The sequence below is a fragment of the Pleurodeles waltl genome, chromosome 1_2 (genome assembly GCF_031143425.1).
Source record: "Pleurodeles waltl isolate 20211129_DDA chromosome 1_2, aPleWal1.hap1.20221129, whole genome shotgun sequence".
NCBI lineage: Eukaryota > Metazoa > Chordata > Amphibia > Caudata > Salamandridae > Pleurodeles > Pleurodeles waltl.
Genome location: NC_090437.1, coordinates 1,183,463,308 through 1,183,487,354, shown reverse-complemented (window position 1 = coordinate 1,183,487,354; position 24,047 = coordinate 1,183,463,308). Strand labels below are relative to the sequence as shown.

Sequence of the window (24,047 nt, the reverse complement as noted above, 5' to 3'; positions counted from 1 at the left end):
CTAACGCCACATTAATGTAAAAAAAAAAAAAAAAGACACTAATCTGGTGTTAAAATGGCACTAGGGGCTCTTAAATATGCCCCTATGGCAGTGCTTAATTTGTGCTTGTTGTTTCCGGTGTGCAGCACCGGCACCTATTTTTGAGGGCCGGTGCTTATTTTTCGGCCTCAAGCATTTACTGCGAGAAAGAGACACATATGGGAAAGACAGAGGAAGAGAAAAACGAAAAAGTGTCACAATGGGAAAAAGCAGAAATCCGCAAGAATGAGCTGAAGGGGCAGGGAGTGTCTGTAAATGGATTGAAGAGGCCCGAGATGGCTTCAGGATTACGCTGCCTCTGTATTCTGTGTTCACTCATTTAATTGCAGCAGCCGCGTTTTTAAGAGGAGGGCTTTGGGCACCTGCACCTTTTTATTTACAAATTAAGCACTGCCCTATGGGGCATATTTGAAAACAAGTGGAGCTGCACACAGTGCTGCGCCACTTCTCTTGCACCCTTTAGCACCCCCACCCTAAAGCCACCATGTGTGCGTCATATTTAAAATACGGTGCACCATGGCGGTCGTTAGGGGACTAGCGTCAGAATGTTTTATGCTAGTCCGGCACTTTGCAGTATTACCATCAAAAATGTTGACGCTAATCCTGCAAAGCACCCAGAGGCCATTGTAACCAAGTGAAGCCTCCTTTTAATGCCTGCTCTGAGCAGGCATTAAAAGTGCCGGAAAAAAAATGACGCAAAGAAATCAGTCAGATTTCTTTGCGCCATTTTTTTGGCCCCCCTAACAGGGGGATGCCCCCTTTGCATTCATTATGTCTGGCGCAGGCATAATGTAGTGCAAAGGGTTACAAAGTGGCACAATGCATGCAATGCGCCACTTTGTAAATATGGCACAGGGTTTTTGTCCTTCTAACGCCACATTAGCTAAAAACAAATTACACTAATGTGGCATTAGAATGGCACTAGGGGCTTTTTAAATATACCCTTATGGAGCATATTTGAAAAAAGTGGCACCGAACACAGTGCTGCACCACTTTTCTTGCACCCCTTAGCACTCCCCTAATCAATCAATCAAGGCATTTGTAAAGTGCATTACTCACCCGTGAGGGTCTCAAGGCGCTGGGGGGGGGGGGGGGGGGGGGAGGCTCTTAATGCTCGAACAGCCAAGTCTTTAGGTGTCTCCTGAAGATAAGTAGGTCCTGTGTCTGTCGCAGGTGGGTGAGAAGAGTGTTCCACGTCTTGGCGGTGAGGTGGGAGAACGATCTGCCGCCGGCAGTCATTCTGTGGAAGCGTGGGATGGTGGCGAGGGCAAGGTCAGAGGATTAAAGCCATCGGGTCGGTGTGTAGAAGCAGAGCGGTCTGTTGAGGTATTCTGGTCCGGTGTTGTGCAGTACCTTGTGAGCGTGGGTGAGGAGTTTGAACGTGATTCTCTTGTTGACGGGGAGCCAGTGCCGGTCCCTCAGGTGGGCTGTGATGTTGCTGTGTTGGGGGATGTCCAGAATGAGGCGTGCGGAGGCGTTCTGTATGCGTTGCAGTCTTTTGTGGAGCTTGCCCGTGGTTCCTGCGTAGATGGCATTGCCGTAGTCCAGTCTTCTCCTTACGAGGGCTTGGGTGACCATCCTTCTGGTTCCAGTTGGGATCCATTTGTAAATCTTTCGAAGCATGCAGAGGGTGTTGAAGCAGGAGGAGGAGGAGACGGTGTTGACCTGCTGGTCATTGATAGCGCTGAGCCCAGGATGAATCCCAGGTTTTGTGCATGGTCGGTGGGTGTTGGTGCAGTTCCCAGAGTGGCAGGCCACCAGGAGTCATCCCAGGCTGAGGGAGTGGAGCCGAGGATGAGGACCTCGATTTTGTCAGAATTCTGTTTCAGGCAGCTGTTCTTCATCCATTCGGCGATGGCCTTCATTCCTTTTTGGAAGTTGGTTATGGCAGTGGCGGGTCCCTGGTGAGGGAGAAGATCAGCTGGGTGTCATCTGTATATGAGACGATGTTGAGCCCCGACAGCAGCAAAAACCAACATGTTCAACAGTAGTTACTTCAGCTTGTTTAACATCGAAATAGAAGGGTTTGTGTCTTAAGTTAAACATTTTTGGGGCACTTTCTAAAACCAATTGTGAATTGCCTCTTTCTAGCTTATACCAGAAAATGAACATATCTATTTCCTCAAACCACTCCCTCCTCTTTTTAAGTCTGACTGCAATAGGTTTTGTTACCAATTCTTTGCAATACATACATTATCAGACTTGCCTCCTCCCAGAGAAGTATCACTCTTTCACTTCATACAATTGATTATTTGATGTATCATTCCACCTTCCAAACAGTGCTTCCATTCGACTGTATAAGGGAATATTTTCCATTGGAAAAGTGCACTTGTTGATCATGCTATTCATTATATTTAATTATTTATCTCTTGTATGCTTTCTACAACAACAACAAAAACTTTTTTCCTACTGTTTCTCCGACATTGGCATGGCCAATTGGACAGGCTTCAAAGTGATGTGATAAACAGCATTTCTGGGTGCAACATTTGTAAACAGCATCATTTCATAATTTATTAATGTCTCTGTTGAGCAAGTGCAATGGCATATTAAAAACAGACACGTGAGTTTTGCCAATGTTTGGTTTTTCTATGTTCTCAAATATGTCCTTATTCAAGTTGTAGGTATTTTCTACATTGAATCATGTATTTCGTTTTTAAAGTGCGGTTGAATTAATGTATACACGGTTGCTATTTTCTTTCACACATCTACACATAGATCTTACTTACTCAATATGCATAAATGTATTGGAAATGCTAATATATTTTCAATATAAATCTTCTAATATAGCTCAACAAAGAGAGCAGTTTATATTACTTGACTCAAATTGAATTATTATAAAATGTGCTTTTTCGTCATTTATGTCCTAACACCTTTATAAAGTTCTTCAAATCAATAATGAGAAAATGGTGGATAATTGAAATAAAGGACATTTCTGACACCAGCCCAATAATATCAGCTATGTGGTATTTTGGTAGATTTGCCTGTTGAATGACCTTCAAGTTGAAGTCATTTTCATAAAATGTAATGAAACAAATCAATGTATATGATTTATCCAGCAGCTTCATCGAAATGTTCCGTTTATGGATTATCCCCTATTATTTGCCAGGTTTTTCATACAGTAGAGCTAACAAAAAATAACATGTTTAATATAATAACATAAGCTTTAATATAAGCTTTTGAGTTCCTATATGTACCAATTAACAAAACGTTTAAACACAAAGTCATAGCTTCAATAAGTCCAGAAATAATATATTTAAAATTCTTTGATCATTATAAAACTTACGAAGCAGCTCGTGTATGAAGGCCATTTTAAATATATATGAGATACTCACACTTACCCTGGTGTAAAAATCATCGAACTTATCTGACCTTAGAATGCATTCTTTATTGTGCAGATCGTATGCTTTGAAAAAAAACATGTTTATGCGCTTTGCTAATTTATGAGTACCTCGATAGTTTTGAAAGTTATCATTATACAAGCCCATGTCTCCACGCATAAAGAATCCTCACACTGAAGAATGATTAATAGCTTGACATGATAACTCTGAGGGAAGGAAGAAGACTTTCTAGGACTGTTTACTCTGAGTTTTTTTTTCAAATGAGCTAAATGTAACTTTTTGGTTTCTGGTACTATCAACCTACCAAGAAATCCCTCAACATCACTTTAGGTGAGTTTGCACAAAGAGTTTGGGGTGATTTGCAACAAATCGGGGATACTATGATACTGCCTATCACTACAGAGTTACTACTATTTCTTGCTATAAAATAACAACCAATCAAGAAGAGAGTGAAGCGAAAACATTTCTGTTTCTCTATAAAGGAAGATTTGAAATCAAGACTCCTTGAATCTCCCGGTAGATAGCCACTGGTGAGTGTTCATGCCCTAGTCCATAGGAGGTAGCATAGGTGACAGACATATCTTTTAGGGGGGTTGCAGCTCAGGACAAAAAGGAGCTGGTGGCCTCAGTCGTGGGATAATTTGTCTCTGTTGCCCCAGGATCCGTCCACTATGGATCTGCAAACTGTGCCAAGTAAAACCCCTTCACTACTTGACTCTCAGTGGTAACGATGGCGAGCAGTCACAGACTTCTCAGGGAGGAAGAGTAGGGATAGATCAAACTCAGAACTCAAATATCACTAAGCATCGCAATATATTTTACCAACCCAGTGCATGTCTGCTATAAAAAAGAAAGACCCTTAATAAATGAAAAATCAAAATACTACACACTACAAAATGCAGGTATGAAAACACACTGGTGTGGGACCACTATACCCAGGATTTAAGGTATCTTTCCCCCTACGTTCCCCTAACAAACTGTAATATATAGGAGGCAGGTTTCAGGCACATTTGCTGTGCTACCACTCTTCTTCAGAGTTTGTGTGCTTAGTTTTACAGTCATTGTGCCAATATGTGAGTCTTTTTGTCCTGCCCCTCATGGTTAGGGTCCACAGTCCATGTTTCGTTCCTCCTTCCAGGAGAAGAGGTGTGGCAGCGAGTGCCCCATCACTCTGGTCCTGTATGTGGAAGCAGAATCTGTGGAAGCAACTGCACAGATTCTGGCTCGTGGGCAGGCTCCGACATCAATGCACTTTCAGGTATTTGCAGGCCTTCTTCTAGGAGCAGGAGGAAGTCATGTGTTCCTAGAAGTCATAAGACTGCCGAAGGCACTTCTCATGGCAGCTGCACAGCTCTGACATCACTCACAGCAAAGTAACGGCATCCTGGTCTGCACAGGACCAGTCAGCTGTCACAGCAGTGCAGTCTGCTTTGGCCTCACTTCCTGACTTACATTGGCACAGTCCACTTTGTGCACACATGTTGAGGGTCACAGTCTGACTGGACACACTTCAGGACATTGCCAAAGTATAGCCCACTTGCAAGGTCAGTGGTGCAGTCAGTTTTCAGGCTAATAGCGGTCCAGTCTTCTGAGGCACACGTCTGCAGTGCCACAGTGCAGCTGCTTCAGGCAAAAGAGTTGATCTTCCAGCACACTTGAGAAGCCTGCACACTCTCAGTTTTTTGGGGTTTTTCTGCTCTGGGGTCCACTGCTTCTGCAAACCTTGGTAGTCAACACATCCAGTAGAGTTGGTAATCTCCTTCCCTTTCCTTCTCAGGCAGGTCAGCCTCTCATCCAAACATAGCTTTTCAGAAAACAGCTCCTCAAAGAAGTATTATCTTCGGTTTGGAGAACCCACAACATGGACACAAAGAGTTGTAAACATCAGCTACTGGTTATCAACAACCATTTCACACTGTGACCAGGAAAACAGACAAAAGGCTGGCCTCCCTAAAAGACCCATAACACCATGTACAACAGAGACTGCAGTCTTGCCCTTTACCCCACTATCTACCAAATGTCAGTGTCAAGGAGACTAATCAGCACCTCCTTGTAGTAAAAGAAACTTATCAAATTTCTTAAAAGGAGACCTGTCACCTCTTTCCTCAATTTATTGTCTAGGTTTCTTCCCTCCAGCTTCAGGAATGTCAGCTTTACACTTCCACTGCCTAGAAAAGTGTCATCTCCACCAACATGGTCTCATAAATAGGGCAGGGACTTCTAAGAAGGAACCGGCAGACCTCCATAACTCTGGTTCACTCATACACACAATGTATGCCCCATGCAAGCCACACACATGCATACACAAAAACAAACACTGGAATATTATTATTAGGACCTTGGTTAACACATAGTAGTGGAGCTTTACATGAGTGGGCCCTCAGACCTCCATTTCTGTGACAAAGATAAAAAGGTCTGGCCAAAAATAGCCATTCACAAAACATAGTAATGCTTCCACAACCACTAAACATACTAAACCCATGAATGGGACAGTAGATGTTAAACCTGATAGCCTTAGGCAGGATATTAACTTTTAAGTTTAACATACCCTGGTAGTGAAACAATTCCCACTTCAAATACACATTTGGGTATAAGTACTGGGTCTCTAACCCCAGTAAATTAGACACTGCTGGACCTACAATTGGACTCTCTCTGAAGAACTGCTATGTTGCAACAAGGGCTGTTACTCTGATGGACTGCTAACCTGGAAGGCCTGCTTTTTGGCTGTGCTGCCCTGCTGCCCGCTGCTCCCTGGCCCTGCTGAGGCAGAGTTGGACTCTGCCTTGCACCACAAATAATCTCCAAGAACCTTCAGCCACATTTTTTGTCACAGCAAATCAGAAAGTGAACCCCAACAGCTTGTTTCGTTTCATTAGCATCAGGAGTGAAGTGCAATTTTTTTTTACTTCCTTTCCACTTGTGAATCCATTATAAAGAAGACTGTAAATTGATTATTTTTGTATTATAACTGAACATCTCTTGGACAGGCATTAGCTGTTGAAGGAATCTATCACAACCACTGATACAGACAGAAAAGTCAAAAACTCATCACAGGTGTTACATGCCTAAAACATTATTTGGACCATTTCATCACAACAGTAATTTTGTTTATATTGTGTTCTTTCTTGTTTTCAGGAGTATATGTGTTAGACCTGACAGCCTTAGGGTGGTCACCCCTAACTTTTTTGACACTGTTTTTGCTGGTTTTAAGACTGCGCACTTTACCACTGCCAACCAGTGCTAAAGTGCATATGCTCTCTCCCTTTAAACATGGTAACATTGGATCATACCCAACTAGACTATTTAATTTACTTCTAAGTCCCTAGTGGAGTGCACTGTGTGTGCCCAGGGCCCATAGATTAAATGCTACTAGTGGGCCTGCAACACTGATTGTGCCTCCCACTTAAGTAGCCCTTTTAACCTTGTCTCAGGCCTGCCATTGCAAGGCCTGTGTGTGCAGTTTCACTGCCAATTCGACTTGGCATTTAAAAGTACTTGCCAAGCCTAAAACTCCCCTTTTTCTGTATATAAGACATCCCTAAGGTATGCTCTGGGTAACCCATAGGGCAGGGTGCTGTGTAGGCAAAAGGCAGGACATATACCTATGTTGTTTACATGTTCTGATAGTGTAAAACTCCTAAATTTGTTTTTACACTGCTGTGAGGCCTGCTCCTTTCATAGGCTAACATTGGGGCGGCCCTCATACATTGTTTGAGTGGTAGCTGCTGATCTGGAAGGAGTAAGAAGGTCATATTTAGTATGGCCAGAATGGGGACATTGAATCCTGCTGATTGGTAAAGTTGGATTTAATATTACTATTGTAGAAATGCCACTTTTAGAAAGTGAGCATTTCTCTGCACTTAAATCTTTCTGTGCCTTACAATCCACGTCTGGCTGGGTTTAGTCGACAGCTCCTTGTGCATTCACTCAGACACGCCCCAAACACAGGATACTCAGCCTCACTTGCATACATCTGCATTTTGAAAGGGTCTTCCTGGGCTGGGAGGGTGGAGGGCCTGCTCTCACACCAAGGACTGTTACACCCCCTACTGGGACCCTGTAAGACAGGATTGAACTGAAAGGGGACCTGGTGCACTTCTAAGCCACTCTTTGAAGTCTCCCCCACTTCAAAAGCACATTTGGGTATATAAACAGGGCCTCTGCCCCTACCAACTCAGACACTTCCTGGAGAAGAAACGTGTGACCAGAACCTGCATCCTGCCAAGAAGAACTGCCTGGCTGCCCAAAGGACTCACCTGACTGCTTTCTGTGAAGGACTGCTCTCTGGCTGAGGTGAAGAAGTGTTCTCCAAGGGCTTGGCTAGAGCTTTTCTCCTGTTCCCTGAAGTCTCAGGACCAAATAAACGTCATCTCTTCAAGAAGGACTCCTTGTGCGGCAAAATTCGACACACCACCTGCCAGAAAAGATGCATCAAGCCTGCACCACAGTGAAAGTTTCACTGCACGCTGAACTCGAACGACGCAGCCCGACTTCATAATGAGAAGATCAACGCAGTGCCAGCGTAGCGACCAGAAACTCAACACACGGCCCACTGGATCAACGCATAGCCGAGCCGGAACGACGCAGCCCAACTTCCAGAGAGGAATCAACGAACCCCCTGCCATGCAGTAGAAAATTCAAGGCAACGCCCACCGGATCAATGCAGCTCCTGTGACTTCATCCTGCCAGTGCAGGCAATCCACGCACCGTCTCCGGGGCATCTGAAAACCCCACAATCCTAAGAGGATCCACGACCGAGGATCGGAAATCGACGTACAGCCGTCCCTGTGTGGAAACTAAATGACGCATCACTGTTTGCATCCTGAGAAATCGACGCACACCCCTTTGTTTCCACACTTCTCCTCCTCTGTGGCCCTTTGCGGAGATTTTTCACGTGAACCAGGTACTTTGTGCTTGAAAGAGACTGTGTTTGCTTTTAAAAGACTTAAGACACTTTATATCACTTTTCAGTGATATCTCTACATTTACTTATTGCATCTTTGATCGTTTTGACCTGCATTTAACCAGATAAATATTATATATTTTTCTAAACACTGTGTGGTGTATTTTTGTGGTGCTATATGGTGGTATTGTATGATTTATTGCACAATTACTTTACACATTGCCTTCTAAGTTAAGCCTGACTGCTCAGTGCCAAGCTACCTGAGGATATGCAGGTTTTACTCTCTCATCTGGGTTAATATATCAATTTCCATGCTGCAAGTCTCTGTGTTCACTTCCAGGGAACCAGGCACAAGAGCAGGAATAGAGACTTTGAAGTCCCGGAGTCTAAAGCAACGGGAGCAAGCCAACAAGCCCTTGGGCAGCTGGGTTGAGAGCATACACAGGCCTCCGGTGCCCTTCGAAGTAGTGAGAGAGGCCGCTCCCTCCAATCCTGGTGCTTCTCTCATGCTGTTTAGCAGCATGAGAGCAGCGCCAGGATTAGTTAATGGAGTTGGATGGGGCCTGTGATGGAGCCTGGAGTGAAGACTGAATCCAGACTGAGGAGGACGTGTCTATCAGCAACTTGAAAGTAAGGTAAGGTATTTTGGATTTTATTTAAATTTATGTCCCTCCTCCCTTCATGTAGCACGCGTGCATGCACCCGCCCCTACTCATTTGCCCACCCCACCACTCTCTGTAGTTGCCAGCCACCCGTTAGAAGAAAGCAATTTAGTTAATACAGATTATTGATTTTAAAAGTTGCTTTTATCTCCTTTAGTGCCAAATTGTTTGAGTTGTTGACTGCAGTTAGTTAAGTCTTACTGTAATCATTGGTTGGTACAAAATTCTAGTTCTACTTCTCTGTTATTGGAATGTCCCATTTTTGAGGGGGTTTCACAATATGGTCACCCTAACGGAAGTGAAGCATTTCAAGATCACAGACGTTTACAAGAGGAAGTGCATGGAACAGATATTATAGTGAGCAAAAGATGGAATAACCCTAGAGAAGCTGATAACAGAAGGTGAGGGCAATAAGAAAGAGATGGTTTGAATTGCATTTGGCTAGGAACCTAGAAGAATACAGGGAGGTGTGCAACAAAACAAGATGAGGGACTGGAGGCCGAGTGTAACAATGCAGAAGAAATAAAAACGCTTACAGAGATGTTCATATGTGCATGTTAATCAAGAAAAGAGTGTGTCACTGAGTTCACAGGGGGTGGGAGATCCTCCACATGCTGGCATAAAGCAAAATAACTGAAATATAATGTAATAAAACACACAAAAAATAAAGAAAATCATATTTCATGTGAAAATCACTAAACTAATTTAAACCAATGTGGGATTCTCTAAACACAAGACATCCGCCCTATTAGCTGCAATTGGCAAACTGGCAATGGTTCTGAATCCAGAAGAATTTTACACTATTCTTTTTCTGAATCCTATTTTAAACTCAGCTGTGTTTCTGGTCATCAAAAACTGCAATTAGATTCCTGTGTGGTTTGTTTTAGACAACAGCCTGATACATTTGTAAGCTAATCTTCCAGAAAATTCAGGGGACATTAAGTAAATGCCCACTGCAGAGCACAAAATAATTTTAATGTTTTTGGAAAGAGCTATAAAATGACACTTGAGTAGTCTCAATGCGCAGAGTGTGTCACAGGCCCTAGTGCAAGGGGGGAAATAGTCCCCCTGACTGCTATTTAAACTGTGAAATATGGCAATGACCAGGGTTCTTAAGTCCTTTGGGCACCGGTGTCACTGCACCTCCTGCACCGATGGAAGCTGCGCCCATGCAAGCAGCTGCTGCTGCTTTCAGCACTCCCTTCGTTTCCTTCATCCCTATAAAATCAGCGCATGGCACTGAGGACGCATGGAAACATGTTGCGACCTAGCATGAGTAGTGGGGCGCCTTCAATCAATCAATCAGTTTTTGTAAAGCGCACTACTCACCGATGACGGTCTCAAGGCACTGGATGGGGGCTCATCCAAAGAGACACGTCATGGGGTTCTTCCTGATGGCGAGATGTGAGCTCTTTGCTGCAATATAGGTGAAGGATTGTTCTCCAGTGGTGGTTTTCCAAATGCGACGGATGGTGGCCAGGGACAGCTGGGCGCAGGGAGAGATCTGGCAGGGGTGTGGAAGGAAATGCGTGGTTCAAGTAGGCTGCTCCTTCGTTGTGTATGGCCTCGTGCGGGCCTCTCACGTCACTGGCAGCTAGCATTTGGCCTCCATCTTCTCTTTCACCTTCGTTCTGCGTCTAACAACGATTCTGCACTTGTTTTCGTTTCATTTTGAATAAAGGGAAGATCGAACCTTTGAACTGTAAACAGCTGACATTAAACGTACATGTGTCCTTCTTAGCACTGTAAGTGAAGTTACATGCTCGTTTTCTTTCTCTTTGTTTAAATAGTGCTCTCTCCAATTATTAATTACCTTTGCCAAATTTCACTGAGCGAGCGGGTGTGCTCTGAATAATCTCCTTTTTTCCCCCTAAATTTAACAGCAAAGCAAATATAAATACAAATTATTTAATGGACAGGGGCATATTAACATTCTTCGCGATCCCCCGCCCCAGTCAAGTGTTCTTGTAACACCTTGAACCACGTAACACATTTATGTGCACAGCGGACGAGGAATGCTCTGAACATGGGGGGTCGGTGTCAGCTGTGCTGGCGTCAGAGGCAGGGAGGCAGCTGTCCTGTCACCTGAGTAGAAGTGACAGTGAGTTTACGGCTACCAGAGGCTGTGGGTTGGGCCAGAGGTGGCGGTAGGGGAGGGTGGAATCTCCTGCACCGAGGTGGGGGTCAGCTGTCTCTCCACCTGAGCAGAGGGGGCAGTGAGTGAGCAGCCACCACAGGCTGTGGGTGATGCGAGGAGGGGGAGGAAGATCTGATGCACCGGGGTGGGGGGCAGCTGTCTCTCCACCTGAGCAGAGGGGGCAGTGAGTGAGCAGCCACCACAGGCTGTGGGTGATGCGAGGAGGGGGAGGAAGATCTGATGCACCGGGGTGGGGGGCAGCTGTCTCTCCACCTGAGCAGAGGGGGCAGTGAGTGAGGCGGTAGAGGGAGCCCTCTTCCCACTCCTCTGCAGGGGCACACGGAATGAGGGGGCCCGCGGGAAGCATAGAGCAACGCTCTAGTCTTCCCCGCGGGACGGTTCGGGGAAAGGAAGTGACGGCGGGACAGGGGATTGGGAGTAAGGTAAGTGGGGGTGGGTCTTAGGGGTGGGAATAAAAAGGGGTGGGGGTGGAGGGACCGGCCTCTTTCCGCGCGGACCCATCGTGCGGATAGTTTGGCCGGTCCCTGTGGGTGCTTTTTATAAAGGTAGTGTGGGGTTCTCGGCGGTGCGGTCGGTGGGGCGCGCGGCAACCGGGGCTGGGCACACGCTCTCCCCCGCGGGCGGGAATTAACAGGGGGCGGCAACGCGCTCCTCCGCGGGCGGCCGTTCCCCCTTTCCAGGCTGCACGTGTGGTTTGGCAGCCGGCCAGGCCGCTCCTGCGGCTCCGCGGCCGGAAAAAAGATAGGGTTGCGGTAGCAACCGGAATTAGACAGACACAACCGGGGTCAGAAAGGAACCGGTCGGGCACTACTATATAAAAAAAAATAAAAAAAAAAAAAAAAAAAAAAAAAAAAATATACATAAATATATATATATTTCTTTTAAATAACAGGGAACACAAGTTAGAAGGACACACACAGGGCAGAGAGTTTTTTCCCCCCGCACTCGGTAGGGGAGCCCCCCCCCAAAAAAAAAAAAAAAAAAAAAATATACAAATATATATATAGATATTTATATAGATATAAAAATAATAAGGGAAAATCATTTTAACAGAGCCCTTGTCTTCGTTTCCCACCGAGTACAGGAGGCCCGGACACAAAAAAAAAAAAAAAAAAAAAAAGGGGAGGCCCGCCCCTGCGCCATGGCAGCCAGCCACGACGCGGAGGCGGTACGGGCCGCGCTTCGCGTACTTGGCGAAGCGGGTCGGGCTGACCTCCTCAGGCCTGGGGTTTTAGAACAGGCTTGGGTGGGTATGGTGCGGCCGACGCGTGCCGCGTCAAGCGGAGTAGCGGCGGCCGTAGCCGCATGCACATCCCCCGAGAGGCCCAAGAAACCCAAAAAAGCGGCGGTGGAAAGGGCGCATGGCGTACCCTCCCCCACCAGCCAATCAGGTGACGGGGAAGGTCCAGTGGTCGAGCCAGGCCCATCAGACGAGGGCACGGCACCAGCGCGCCAGGTGGGGGGCAGAGATCCGCCCCAGGATCAGTTTTTAGAGACAGACGCCCCCGTGCAGGATGAGTTAGTGCGCGAGCATCCCGCACCCCCCACTGACCCCATGCCCATGGACTTGTCTCTGCCTAAGGGCGGGGCTAACAACAACACCAAAAAGAAAGGCAAGGGGCCCAGACTCACGGGCGGGTTGGGCAAGGGTAGGGCCGGTAAGGGGCAGTCCCATGAGACGCGAGGGCAGGCAGGGGAGTCAACGCCCCCCGGCCCCTGGCCTGGCAGGCTAGATATGGACGAGGCTTGGGACCTAGAGGCCAGGATTAAGGAACAGCGCCGCATAGTGGCAGAAACGGAGGACAGGTGGGCCCAATTGTGCTTGGAGCGGGACATGTCCGTGCCACACGGCCGGCAGCTAAAAAGACCAGCAGATAGCATAGGCAGCACAGGAACCAGGCCGCAAGACGCCGGGAAAGGTAGTTGGGTATGGGTCCCGAGCGACAGGGGCCAGGAAACAGGGATGGATAGCGGTCTAGGCAGCGCGGTGGGTACCAGTGGCGCATGCGGCCAGACTGGGCGCGGAAGGTCAATGCCAAGGCAAGAGGTTGGCAGAAAGAAGGCGATGCCAACGGGGCGCAACACGGCCCCTGCACGTTGGTCCGAAGCGCTAGAGGGGTCTTCGGCGGCCTTCTCTACTCCGCAGGATCGGGGACAATACAGAGGTGGCGGACGCCACGAGGGCCATGAGGATAACCCTGCTAACTATATGATGATGAGCGGGAACGCTAGTAAACAGATGGATGTGTGTGAGGATGATGTGCTGGAACTGGATTATGAGGAGGAGCTGGAGGAATGGGAAGAGGGGGAGATCAGGGAGACAGAGATACTCAGCTTAAGGGGGAGGGGAAGAGGACGCAGGAGCGGCGCAACCCCCCTCTCCGCTTCTATTTTTCAGGAACGGGACTACGGCAGTGGTCCACAAGGAAAGAGGCAAGAGCAAGCACGGGGCCGAGGGGCCCGGAAGGTTTCGCGGCCTGTGGCTACACAAGGAGGAGGTAAAGGGCAATGGTGGTCGGTCTGGGGGGATGGCGGAAAAGGGGATGATGCGCCAATTTACAAGTCTGTAGGAGTAGGTGATGGTTCGATACTTGACCCAGTACCAGCTAAGGATAAACAGGGCGGGGAAAAAGGTACAGAGACACAAGTCAGAGCCACGACCGAGGGCGAGGGTGGAGACAAGGCAACAGGGGAGAAGTCAGGCGCAGAAGCAAAGGAAGGGGGTGAACACAAAAAGAGGCTACCCTATATGGGATTGGCTATGCCTTTGGGCTCACATGTGGCGGAGAAAACGAAAGCCAGAATATGGAGACACGAGTATGTGGACGTTTTTAAGTTATTACATAGGGACATACAAGCCAAGGAAGGGTCTAAGGAGGAGGAGTGGGAGCTGGCCCGTAGGCCGAGGGTCCCAATCAATATGGATAACTGGACATCGGCGTTTCTGATTTTTGCGAGTATTTATTGTGAGAAATACCCTGACAGAGCTATAGCGCTATTTAAATACATGGACATTATTAGGAAAGCGCAGATGCATTTTGGGGGTTTTGCCTGGCTGAGTTACGACGAAGAGTTCAGAGCCCGAGTGAGCATTAACCCAGATAAGCCATGGGGGGATGTCGACCCAGAATTATGGATGCAATGGATGGCGTCATCGCAATCCACGGCATCAACTCATACAGCGAGTGGTTTACCGGTGATCTATAAGCCATTTCAGGCACGTCCCGCTCCGGGGGGGGCGGGTGTGGGACAGAAAACAACACCTAGCACGACAGGAGCGTGCTGGAATTTCAACAAGGGTTTCTGCTCCAGACATCCTTGTAAATTTAAACACGACTGCTCCAAGTGCGGGGGCCGTCATCCGGTCACACAATGTTTTTCACTTTCCAGCCCCTCCGAGCAATGGAGGGCCTCAAAAGGCAGAGGGACCCAGGGCGCTCCTGCTCCAAAGGGGACCTACTCCAGTTAGGGTAGATTTTATCTTGCCATGGCTTCACAGATACCCGGATGAGGCAGCTGCGTTGAAGTTAGCTGTAGGTTTTCAAGAGGGGTTCAGGGTCAGCTATCAAGGCCCGCGGGAGAGGCGCTGGGCAGACAACTTGCGGTCTGCGAAGGAACTACCTCAAGTGGTTAGGAAGAAGCTGGACAAGGAGCTGTCATTAGGTAGAATTGCGGGCCCATTCTATGAGTGGCCAAGTCAGAATTTAATGATCTCCCCATTGGGAGTCGTGCCGAAGAAGGCCCCGGGTGAGTTCAGGTTGATTCATCACCTATCATGGCCGGAGGGCACATCGGTTAACGATTTCATTGCGGCAGAAGATACCAGAGTGGAGTATGCGTCGGTGGATGATGCTATTAAATTGGTCAGGGGGTGTGGCAATGGCGCAGAACTGGCAAAATGCGACATACAATCTGCCTTCCGGTTGCTACCAATACACCCTGGGGACTTTGATTTGCTGGGGATGCAGTTTGAAGGGGCCATCTATGTGGACAGGGTTCTGCCCATGGGTTGCGCAATTTCATGCGCTTTGTTCGAAGCATTTAGCACCTTCATGCAGTGGGTGTTTGTAAAAAGTAGTGGGCACTATGCGGTGACCCATTATTTGGATGATTTCCTGTTCGTAGGGAAAAAGAATTCAGGAGAATGCCAGAGGGCCCTGACAATCTTTCAGGAGACGGCACAACAGATGGGGGTGCCTTTGGCACCCGAAAAAACTGAAGGCCCCGCAGCGGTACTAACTTTTCTGGGTATTGAGTTGGACTCCAATACTATGACGGCCAGATTACCAGCACAGAAGGTAACGGAGATACTGGTTTTCTTGGGTCTTGTGAAAGAGGCACGAAAAATCGACTTGCGGACAGCCCAGAAGCTGTTGGGGTATCTCAATTTTGCTTGCAGGGTAGTTAGGGGGGGAAGGACTTTCTGTAGGCGATTGGGTTTGTCCATGTCGGGTGCAGTTTTGCCACACCACAGAATAAGAGTGTCGACGGGACTTAGAGAAGATGTGAGAGTGTGGGAAGCATTTTTGAAACAATTCAATGGGGTATCTATGTGGTTCTGTGAAGAAGAGACAGTGTGGCAGGTGCAGATTTTTTCGGATGCGGCGGGAGCGCATGGTTTTGGGATTTTCTGGGACGGCCGGTGGTGCGCGGAGGCGTGGCCAACATTATGGTTAAAACAGGGAAGAAGTATTGCCTTTTTGGAATTTTTTCCCCTCCTGGTGGCCATGGCGGTATGGGGACAGGAATTGGCAAACAGGACAGTTTTATTCAGAATCGACAATATGGCGGTCGTCGAGCTGGTGAACAGACAGAAGGCGAGGGATGTGAGGGTGTTGCGCTTGTTGCGCCGTTTTATGTTGCAATGTTTATCTCTGAATGTGATATTTAAAGCTGTACATATTCCAGGAGTTTTCAACGAGATTGCGGATTCCCTGTCTCGTTCACAGTGGCAGCGTTTCCGCAACCTGGCGCCAGGAGCAGAACAGAACAAGACACCGGTCCCGGCAGACATTTGGGAATGGGGGGCATGATCACAGGGCTGGTGGAGATGTCCTTAGCGGAATCTACTCGGCGAAGTTACCGGCTGGCTTGGTTGGATTTTCAGTTTTTTGAACGGTTTATAGGAAGTTTTTGGGGACAAAGCAAAGGACAGTTAGAGCATCGGGCGTTGCGTTTTGTGCTGCATATGATTCAGAAAGGTCTGTCAGCAGCCACTATCGGGGGAAAATTGGCAGGGGTATCGTTTTATGGGAAATTGTTTTTTGATCACGACCCGGCAAGAAACGATCTGCTGGGAAGGATGCTGAAAGGTTGGGGCAGGATTAGATCGGTAGAGGGTAGAGCGGCCAGGGAGCCCATTGATTTTGATTTATTACTGGAGTTGTTACACGTACTGCCGGTATGTTGCGCAGACGATTACGAATTGGCACTTTTTCGACTATGCATGGTGTGGATGTTTTTTGGAGCTTTCCGAGTGTCAGAGTTGCTGGGGGTTGGCAGGGCGGTGGGGGTACGCTACAAGGATGTGTGCGCGCACGGTGGCCGTTTAGGGATTTGGCTTAAACGATCAAAAACCGATCAACTAGGCAGGGGTAAGTGGGTATGGTTAGAAAAAGGGGGCAACGTGTTGGCCTGCCCTGTTGCGGAATGGAGTAAGTGGCAATTTTCAGGCAGGTTGAACAAAGAAGCAGGGGTTTTCACACACAGGTCAGGCTCCAAGCTCACCAGTTTTCAGTTCCTGCGAGTATTAAGGATGGCTTTAGGACGTGTGGGCCGTCAGGCCATGGATTTTGGCACGCATTCATTCAGAATTGGGGCGGCCACGGCTGCAGCGCATTTGGGTTGGGACTGGGCAAAGATTAGGGCAATAGGCCGCTGGAGATCAAGGTGTTGTGAACGATACGTTAGACCCCGAGATGTGAGGAGGGATAGCTTCAAAGTTTTTGGTTGAGGGGGGGGGTTTTGGATGTTCAAAAACACATGTTACAGTTATTTTTCCGTTGCAGGAGATGCGCTTGGTCCATCGCAGGGCAAGACGGTGACATGGCTGGTCGGCCATTCATTTGTACATTGGGCAGCGAAGTTCGCCGAGAAGCAGATATATGGTCGGGCCTTGGGACTATCCAGCAGACGGCACGAGGTGCTATGGTGGGGGAAGAGCGGAATGCGGTGGGGTAACCTGCTTCCTTTCATCACTACTAACTTATCGAACTGGGGATGTCCCGATTTGTTGATCATTCATTTGGGAGAGAATGATTTGGTAAAATTATCAGGACTCACGCTACTGCAGCACATGCAGAGGGACTTGGAGATTCTCAAGAAAAAACTGCATGGTACATGCTTGGTTTGGACAGAGCTTGTTCCACGTAGAGTGTGGAGAGGGGCAGTAAAGTACGGAGCCATGGAACGGGCTCGAAGGAAACTTAACAGAGCAATGAGAGTGTTCTGCTGGGCTCAGGGGATAAAGATACTAAAGCATGAAAATATTACGGAGCAGGAGGCAGCTTTATTCAGAGATGATGGGGTCCACTTGTCCACACTAGGGAATGCGTATTATTTGACAGATCTGAGACTGCTGGTTGAAGAGTTGTGGGGAGAGAATTTGTGGATTACAAACAAGAAATGAGTAGCGCGGGGTGCAGTAGCGTGTCTGGGGGGGGGGGGGGGGGGGGCAGCACAACGCCAAGTGGGTTGGTGCTGGTTGGCAGTAGATGGGGGAGGGTGGTGAGCCAGATGCGGGCTTGGCCACCCTTCCAGGGAATAAACAAGCAGGTGAAGGCTCTGAGTGGGGGTACGCACGAACCAAATGGGGCATGAAAGGAAAAGGGGAGTGCGTAGAGGAATGGAAACGAAATAAGGGTTTGAAGGGGAAGGATGAGCGAGGCAGATGTTAAAGGGAGGGCGTTAATAAAGTTACGGTTTACGTTATAAAAGTTAAGGTTATTTTGCTTATGCAACCCTGTCCTAATAAATGACCTTTTACACTAAGAATACAGCTGTCACTGAGTTATTTCCCGATGAGGGGGCCCGCGGGAAGCATAGAGCAACGCTCTAGTCTTCCCCGCGGGACGGTTCGGGGAAAGGAAGTGACGGCGGGACAGGGGATTGGGAGTAAGGTAAGTGGGGGTGGGTCTTAGGGGTGGGAATAAAAAGGGGTGGGGGTGGAGGGACCGGCCTCTTTCCGCGCGGACCCATCGTGCGGATAGTTTGGCCTCCCACCCACCCGGCAATTGGAAGAAGAGTTTTGAAGGATGGAAGTTAGAGGTAGGGCAAAAAAGGGGGGAGGTTTACTTGTCAGTTAGGGCAGGTTGCAGCAGAGAGCGAGCAGTAGATGGGGGAGGGTGGTGAGCCAGATGCGGGCTTGGCCACCCTTCCAGGGAATAAACAAGCAGGTGAAGGCTCTGAGTGGGGGTACGCACGAACCAAATGGGGCATGAAAGGAAAAGGGGAGTGCGTAGGGGAATGGAAACGAAATAAGGGTTTGAAGGGGAAGGATGAGCGAGGCAGATGTTAAAGGGAGGGCGTTAATAAAGTTACGGTTTACGTTATAAAAGTTAAGGTTATTTTGCTTATGCAACCCTGTCCTAATAAATGACCTTTTACACTAAGAATACAGCTGTCACTGAGTTATTTCCCGATGACGTGACAGAAACAGTCGAAAACATGGGCCAATCCTTCAGGCATACAACACGACACGTCAGTCTTTTCCGTCGCTTTGGGTTAACCTGCTTGGCTTCCCCGCCTTCATGTAAGTTTAATTACCTCACGTCAAGCGCACTAACAAGCGCCGACAATTGGAAACAGCACCGAACGGTGTCTTTCACAGGAAAAGCAAGAGTAAGTACGCGTTATCACGACAGGGCGGGATTTCCTGCCTAGTACGAGTTTGTCACGATTCTTCGTTTCATGGACTACGGGACTGCTGTTTTTTGCATCAAGGGTAAGTAGTTTTCAACGAAGAACGTGCACCGATATTTACTCGGCTTAGGGGCCGTTCCCTAAAACTACTCGCATATGACTTGCTTCGGAAAACCGCAGACAGATATTATTTAAGAGCCAAAGCAGGCACGATAGGATGCGACAGCCTTAGAAGGTGCTAGTCGTATACAATTATTTTACCTATACATTTTACTCTTCTGACGTTAACGCCTTCCGTTTAGCAACTGTATCCACAAAGGCAACATTTCACAGCGCACGTCCGCTACCTATCGATACTGTGATGAGACACAAAACACGAAGGACTTTCGGGATGAAAACAGTTATTAAACGAAATGCGGTTTGTGTTTCTCCCCTTTGGTGAACAGAGGATGCGTGTTGCCCAGGGGTCTCTCTTGAAAGATTTCGAAGATTTATAAAGATTCGACGGCTTTTACCATCTAAGAGACCCACTAAGGCATAGTCCAGAAACAGTTACTTATGGACCTAAAACCTGGCCCCTTGAAAGTGGCTTATTATTAAAAGATACTAAATCATATACGTAAGTCGATCTAAGTGCGTTGTCTCGCTGAACTGCTTTAGTTTAACCAAATACTTTACAGGTCTAAAGACTGATATTTACATATTGCTAATTAAATAGTAATGTATAAATAACAAATGTGGATAAGGTCACCAAAGCAATCTATATTATACCCACATGTACATAACCAATGTATGCATGCCTCTAACTACAATCATAATTATGACTAACCGTCTTTTAAAAGTGGATGCAGAAAATCAAAAACTGCATTAATGTTTAAACATTTGCATCACACGATCGAAGAGAAAGAATAAGGTTTCTTAAAAACCTTTCAAGTCAGAATGTTAATGGTTTATATTGATTGGATTTTGCTGCGGTTCTGCAATTACACGAACCTTTCTAAAAAATATTGTATCAACTGCAAAACAATTTACACTCCTTGTTTTCTTTCTACAACACTTGACTGCCTGTAATCAACAACGGAACCTTTGGCACGCGCCGATTTGAACTCCCGAAAAAAACAGCTGGCGGGTGCCAACTCTACGTGCAAATCACACTGGTGCGGTTAAGTGTCGATTTGAACGACATACAAGGGCTTAGGTGTCCATTAAATGTACGGTGTCCGTGTATTTATGTGACACACAATTGGTCATCTTCGACGAGGATTTTAACACCGCGATATTTGATCAAATATCTGCTTCTCTCAAACGCACGGTGGTTGATGTTGTATAGGAGTGAAGGCTTCATCGCGCTGCCTTTTCGCTCTGGCCTTTTTCTATAGTATGCCGAGGTGTGAAAAAAGACAAAATAAACAGTTTTTCTCAAGGAAAACGTAAGATCTCACAACTGACAGCGGAATGCAGGAAGAGGCACAATCAGACACATTAACAAAGTGTTGTATGTGTGCGTTAATGTTTATATACCTGTAAGTGGTTGAGTGCAGGTTAGCGAGATGGTCCCTGTCACAGGCGACAACAACGTCCCCGCAGTTGCTTTTTGTTTTTAGTCGCGATTAACCCACGGTTTACTTGGGATACACGGAATACAACTCCCAAAATGCATCAAATTGTTAAACAGAGGCTTACGACTGGAGCACGCGGGTCCCTGCATAAAGCATCTGACGACATTCCGTGTGCAGTTCGTCTGGCAACGGTGTGTGCGTGGGAATGAGGTCAACGTTTGGATGCAAACTTGTATCCTGTTAAATTTCAAACATTTCCTCTCGTCTCTGCTTCGTCTTTGAAGACAAGGGTCCCTCGCTCGTCGTAACACCCACTCGTTAATAGAGGCACATGGAAGTGATCCATTTCAAAACTAATGATCAGAAGTTGGCAACTAAATAACGTCGGTGATGTTAGAAACCAGATATGTTTACAGAAAATCGAACGCACTTCAGCATTGTTCGTGTATGGCAAATTAGTTAAAACAGAAGCAGCTGAAAGAAATTATTCCAAATATACGCCTTGAACTGACAGACAAGTAAAACACGTTATCCTTAGACACTGTGATTGTGATGTAACCATACAAAACGACTTACTTATAACGCAAAATCAGTGCTTTGGACGGGCCGGTACTTAGTCCCGGCACGTTTTTATTTTGAGAGTACTTGCACTTCAAGAAAAACGTAGTACTTTTGATTGGAGAGTACCGGCTCTTCTCGGACACAGGGTTGCACTTTTAATTTTCCTTTTCAAGCACTGCGAAAAATGAAGTTAAAAAACTACAGAACATTCAAAGCGCTACTGACTTTTAGAGAAATACATAGATTTTAAAAGAAAAACTCCGCCGGTTCCTAACGAAATTAGGTTAAATACTGCGGTGTAGTCAGCAGCTCGCACGTTGCCACCCACCCAGAGCAATTGGAGCGTTTTCGACCTTCTAAACACATTCGGGACAGACAACTACTCGCCAATGTTAAATGTAAACATAAAAAACTACCGCCGACTGAATACAAAACTGGAGTAGCCACTCTACCGGGTTCACACATGCTCTCCCCGAAACTAGAAGATCCCAAAAGAAGTGTGGGTCTGTCAGGGGCTAAAATATGAAACTCTAACCACGAGAGAGAAAATCGCAGCATCATGGAGGACGTAGGCCCACTTCCGGTTAAACGTCATCCGTTCGCAGAGAAGTTATACATAAACTTTGACCTTTCTCTAACGGTGACCTTTCGTGTGTCTTTGTGACCGCGCTCCTCGGGCTTCTGTCTCGTGATAACTCGCTCTCTCGTGGCCTGTCTTCCTCCATGCTGAGAAGAGCGTTGCCGGTGCTGCTAGTGAGATGTTCTTCAAACTTTAATACAAACCTTGTTTAATACAAACCTTATTGAAGCAGCGGTCAAAGTACTTTCTTGACTGTAAATAATTGTTACTTTTTGGAAATTCACTGGAGGGAATGGGCGGTCTGACCTCCAATTTAATGTAACTGAAATGTCTGCTTTGGTTTTTATAAAGCAATGGACGTGAACGGCAAAGGGTGAATGTTGGTTAGATATTTTCATTATTTGACATTTTAAAACGTCACACAGCACTGTATACGTCTTAACGTGACAATGCCACAAATTACAAACTGCGATAACGAGTGTTTACAGCGTATACGTAGGCATCAAAGGAGAAAAACAGGCACATTATTCACTGATGTCACTCAGACTGTTTTCGAATTTCTAGGCGTAGGTCTGCCTAAATTCTCAGTTTCAGTTCCCTCTTTCAAGAAGCGATAACTCATGGGACCGGGAAAACATAATGAAATGAACATTGTAAAGAGTTAATCATTTACAGCTTGCATTTATTTACGTTTTATTTGTTTAAACATGTCATCGTTTGCAGAGATGTAGTGGCACCACTTGCTTTAAATCACGTATTGGTTAGTATAATACACAAGGAATCGAAACAATGTGCATTCCTAATTTACTTTGTGTCATTTCAGAAATGCGTTACTAAGCACTGCACGAACTGTAAACATGATTATTCATAAAATTACATACAAAATAGGACACACATCCAATCTCACAGAAATCAAAGTAAGGACGAACCTGAGATCAGGGCCTCCCATTAGTTAGCCTAGAGAGCTGTGCATTTGACAGAGAGCATCCTGAGTGTGATATACTTTGTAAATGCAGACACCAGCATAGTCAAATGAGTCGAAGAGACGTGAACTAATTGCTTTGACGTGGCGCCGGGTGATTCTCCATGTGCTGCCTTCTCATGATTAAGCAAGCCTTTCCTTACTAATAGGACATTCGGAGCTCAGGTGTCTGCTCTGATTTTTGTGTGATTCAATTTCTGTCTTTTTTTCTATATTATATATGTATATTCATGTTTACAGTTTGTGAAGGGCTTAATAACTAATTGATTTCTGGAAGTGACACAAGGTATCTTATGCATGCACGTTATTTCTATTCCTTGTGTATTATTTTAATCGATACTTGACTTTTGGTAATTAGGGTGTCTTTCTGTTCTGCTTTTAGAATTTTCATCTCTCCCCATGTGCCTTAGCAGGATCAAACCCCATTACGTTCAAGATTGAATTCTGGTGGTGCTATTCAGCCTTTAGCCTTCTGATGTCGATACACTGAATAGCGACAGATGTCAAGCAACATCTGTTGCACCAAGGGGTGAACTCGGTGGTAACAAGAAAACCTGTTTTTAGTGCCAAGATACCCTAAAGATGGAATAAGTGCTTTACAAATACACTTCTTGCTATGAAGCAAGATGTGTGTAAACCAAAGTTTTTTGAAGTAGGCCGCATACAACAAAATATGGAGTTTTACTTAGAGCTATTAGAATAGCAAATGACTGTCATAGTATGCCAAACAACTGTACGTGTTTCTCCTGCCCCGAATGTAACTTCAGAGAATTTGTCACTAGCGCCCTCAATACCCAACATTCAATGTCCCAAACATACCTTTGCCCACCTTTGTGATGATCAAAAGTAACGGATGTGTGCCTTAACGTGAACGATCAGGAATATCAGACCTCTAAAAAGTAAATAAGAACCACTTTCGGAACATTTGGGGGAAAAATGTACTTCTGCACAGTGTACCTAGCAGGATAACAGTTTTCTGGCACTGCCTTCTCATGCAATTGCTAACTCTAATTCGCAAGGCAAAGAACAGGTCCTCCTCCGCCCACTGTAAGGAATTAGTGCTTTGTTAAATTCTCTCCGTTCATGAGTACATAAAAACATTCAAGAATGAGGTCAACCACTTAATGCTCTATTCTATTTAACACTTTCAATATGAGTCAAGCGCATAAATATGCAGCCTTGAAGGCACATTGATTTGAACAGACATACATTTAAATATTCTCTGAATGTGAGCCACCCTTTTGGTCACCATCATCAAACATTGTTTATTAAAAAATATGCAAACAAACCTCATTTAAAATACAACCTGAATCCATACAGAGGCGATGCAACCATAAATCCGAAATACACCAAATCATAACATTTTATAATTTAAAAGGATTGCAAAATTGAAACAGGCAACAAC

At 46.3% G+C, this 24,047-nt stretch overlaps 2 long non-coding RNA genes across 4 annotated transcripts in view; one reads left to right on the top strand and one right to left on the bottom strand.

Moving 5' to 3' along the window:
* LOC138296077 (uncharacterized) overlaps positions 1–24,047 on the bottom strand; it is a 131,427-nt gene that overhangs the window by 57,124 nt on the left and 50,256 nt on the right. The window lies entirely within an intron of this gene.
* The window catches only part of LOC138296074 (uncharacterized), a 106,709-nt gene continuing 101,582 nt past the window's right edge, over positions 18,921–24,047 (top strand). Inside the window, exon 1 of the long non-coding RNA XR_011203746.1 lies at positions 18,921–19,042. This is a non-coding gene — a long non-coding RNA (uncharacterized lncRNA). The remainder of the gene's footprint in view (positions 19,043–24,047) is intronic.